Genomic DNA, 3,881 nt, shown 5'->3' with positions numbered 1-3,881 from the left:
TCAGATCTACTCACTACATTGTGATGATGGACGTTTAGTACTTTTTGTTCAGTTTTGGATTTCTCAGTTTCAGGACCTCAATGATCTAAAGAAACTCTAGATGAAGATAATAGCACCAAATAGAACCAAAGCATTGGAAACTGTTTTGTCAGGAAAGCGAGGGGTGGAGGAAGGGTGAGAGGAGCATTAGCCTCTGCAAGTCAGAGCTTAGAGCAATGAGTAGAAATAGAAACAAAGCAATTTTTTACTTGATTATGGGGATCTTGGGCTTCACATGGAAGGGGATTAGAGGCCATTGTCTAACAGTCTACTCTTCCAGATGAAGAGCTTGAAAAGGGAAGGTATTGGACCAGTGTCACTCAGGAAGCAACTCATGGAAAGATTTGAATTTGATTTCTCTAAGACTCAACTGATTTTCTTTTCATTCATGATAATGCCAGTAAGTGGCACTGAAAACTTCTTCACATCAGAACTCTCCCAAAAAAGGGAATGGGTTTCCTTAGGAGATTAGAGGGTTCACTTTCAGTGGAAGTTTTCAATCAAAATCTACATTACCGTCCAACAGGAACATTGTAAAGGAGGTTTCTATTAATGTAACAGTTGGACTATAAGGTCCCTTTCATCCCAGATTCAGTGATTTCTTGACATACTATTTACTGTTTGAGGATCTTAGACAAGTCACTTCACTTCTTAGGCCTCAGTTTCCCCATATATAAATGTGATGCTATGACATACAGGGGCTCTTAAGTTCCCTTTCAACCCAAGACCTGTGATTCTGGGAATACAGCAAACCAAATAAACTCTAGTCATGCTCTCAAGGTGCTTGCCACTTCCTGGGGAGGACAGTACACATGGAAGTGGGATATTAGAAAGAAAATGACAGGAATCACAGGGTAATGGAAGAAGTGCCAGTGCCAAAGAACTAGTGACCTACCAGTTGATTTCTCAGAACTGGATTTCCCCTATTTATGGAACAGAAATGGGGAAACTACTGTATCTATTTAAAGCATTTTTGCTAATTTTGGAAGCGAGATGTAGATGTGAGTATTCATTATTCAGTCAGTCACCAACATTTATCAAGTACCTACTAAGTTCCCTAGGCCCAGACTGGGGATAAAAAAGGAGAGGTAAATGAGTTTCTGGTCTAAAGGGAAGCAACAAGCAAACAATTATGTCTTAAAAAAAACCTAGACAAGATTAATTTGGGGGTAGTCTCTGGGAGGAAACACTAGCATTGGAGAAGAGAAAGATCTAGATGGTGGGAATTTTAGTTTAGACTTGGTGGGAATCAGTGAACACAAGAGATAAGGATAAGGAAGATAAGAAGAAAGGTATGAAAATGTATAATAGGGGGTCACCTGGGTCCATGGCAGAGGGGATGTTTTCCAGACCTATTTACCCAGGAATCACTAGGGACAGATTGAAGGGGGATGAGAGAGCACTAAAGCACCAGAGTGAGCATGGTACCCAGGGCCAGTGCCAAACTCGAAGCAGCCTTGTGGTGGAAACCTGCGGAGCCCCTTAGTACATACAGAGCACCCAATCCACAGATGGTAAGGGGGTCAGGAGAGACTGCAGAGGTCTTTCTGCTATCCCTGAAACAGGACTTCACTGTTTGTCCACACTCAGATCCAGATTGCAGTCTGGGGCCCCCATACTACCACTGCTGAGCAGGACCCTCCTCACAGCTCCAGGGCGGAGGGGAGGGCTTGTGGACATCCACAGACCAGAACATAGGCAAGAGAGCAGTCAGAGCCTGTCATAACACTTTGGAGGAGTTAATATTCCTATGGGGTGTCCCTAAAACCCACCCAAAGCCTTGGAAGATCAATAAATCAGTCATAGGCTGAGGAAATGAGCAAACAACAGAAAAAAAGAAGAAACATGTCATAGAAAATTACTTTGGTGCCATGGAGAATCAAAATATACACTCAGAAAATGACAAAGTTGAAGCTTCTGGATCCAAAGCCTCCAAGAAAAATAGGAAATGGGTTCAGGCTCTGAATGAGCTCAGATAAGTCTTTTCAAAACAAGTAAGGAAGGTAGAGGAAAAATTGGGAAGAAAAATGAGAGTGATGCAGGTAAATAATGAAAATCAAGTCAGCAAAATATCAAAAAATACTGTTAAAAACCAGTTTAGCCAAAATGCAAATTAGAAGAATGTTCTACAAAGCAGAACTGGCTAGCTGAAAAAAGAGATTAAGAAAGCTCTGTGAAGAAAAGAACTCCTTTGAATGTAGAATAGAGGTAAAGGAAGCTGATGACTTTTCAAGAAATCAAGAAACAATAAAACAATATCAAAAGAACAAAAATGAGAAGAAAATGTGAAATATTTCATTGGAAAAACAACTGACCTAGAAAACAGATCCAAGAGAGACAATTTAAAAATTATTGGGCTACATGAAAGTCACTACAAGGAAAAGAGCCTAGGCTTTCTTTTTCAAGAAATAATGGAGCAAAATTTCCCTGAGATCCTAAAAGCAGAGGGTAAGATCGAAATTGAGGGAATACGCCAATCACCTCCTGAAAGAATTCCCAAAAGAAAAACTCTCAGGAATATTATAGCCAAATTCCAAAACTCCCAAGTGAAGGAGAAAATGCTAAAAGCTCCCAGAAAGAAGCAATTCAACTATCATGGCTCTATTTGGCCTTGTCTACATTAAGAGCTCATAGGATTTGGAATATGCTTTTCTGGTAGGCAAAAGATCTTGATTTACATCTGAGTATCAACTACCCAGCAAAACTGAATGTCTTCTTTCAGGGGGAAAAGATGAACTTTCTTTTTTTTCAGAGATAATGAGCATTTTTATTTCTTTGTTCCACAAATAAACTGGCAAAATAGTTGTATCCCATGGGCTAATCAAACAGACCAAATCCCATATTTTCATCAGACTCTTCCAACTCTTCCTTGGCTTCTACTTTGGCTGGAGCAGCAGCAGCTGGTACAGCAGCAGCTGGAGCTGCAGCCACAGGGGCAGCCACTGCAAAGGCTGAAGGGTCAGCCAGAAAGGCCTTCACCTTTTCAGCAAGCAGGAAACTGTACTCAGTCTCTACAGCTACAGCCAAGACCCGCTTGTACCTATTGATGATAGAGTGGGGCACTGATGCAACAGTTGGGTAGCCAATCTGCAGACAGACGCTGGCAACATTATGGACACCCTCTAAGAAGCAAAGGTGCCAGGTCTCCTCTGTGATGTCCAGCACTTCAGGGTTATAGATGCTGCTATTGTCAAACACCTGCTGAATGATCAGCCCAAAGGAAAATGAGGAGATATTCGACATGTTCAACAAGGTGGCCTCGCTGGCGCCCACTTTGTCTCCAGTCTGAATCAGCTGCACATCACTCAAAATTTCCATGGTGCCCCTGGAAATCTTGGTGGTGATACCCAGAGCTTAGAAGAAGGAAGTCTTCTCAGGACCCGGACCAGTGTTCTGGGCTGGCACCGTGACATCACATGGGGCAATGGCACCAGCATGGGCAGCAGCTGGTACCTTATTGGCCAGAAACATATCCCTAATCTCAGTCAGATCTTCCTTGTTGAACACAAAACCCACATTCCTGCGGATATGAGGCAGCAGTTTCTCCAGGGCAGGGTTATTCTCCAGATGCCCACGAATGGCTTTGCCCATCATAGTGTTTTTTCCCATCATCACTATGGGAATCTGAATACAGTCTGAAGTACACTTTCTTTTTCTCTCACTTCATGTCTCTTAGGGTTTTTCTATGTGTGGGGGGGAAGATTTATGTTTACTTATACAACAAGACTATTGTAATAATATAAAATAAATAAAACATAAAAATACATAATGATGGGAAATATGCAGGGAAGACCAAGAAAGTCAGTGTTTCTGTATGAAGGAAGAAGAAATGAATATTTGTT

The 3,881-nt window shown here is 41.7% G+C and overlaps 1 pseudogene; it reads right to left on the bottom strand.

The window, feature by feature from the left end:
* Positions 1-2,792: 2,792 nt before the first annotated feature.
* Positions 2,793-3,651, bottom strand: LOC141493613 (large ribosomal subunit protein uL10 pseudogene; annotated as a pseudogene).
* Between the last annotated feature and the right edge of the window lie 230 nt (positions 3,652-3,881).

The sequence above is a fragment of the Macrotis lagotis genome, chromosome 7, assembly GCF_037893015.1.
Source record: "Macrotis lagotis isolate mMagLag1 chromosome 7, bilby.v1.9.chrom.fasta, whole genome shotgun sequence".
NCBI classification, from domain to species: Eukaryota; Metazoa; Chordata; class Mammalia; order Peramelemorphia; family Peramelidae; genus Macrotis; species Macrotis lagotis.
This window is presented reverse-complemented; position numbering and strand designations above follow the sequence as displayed.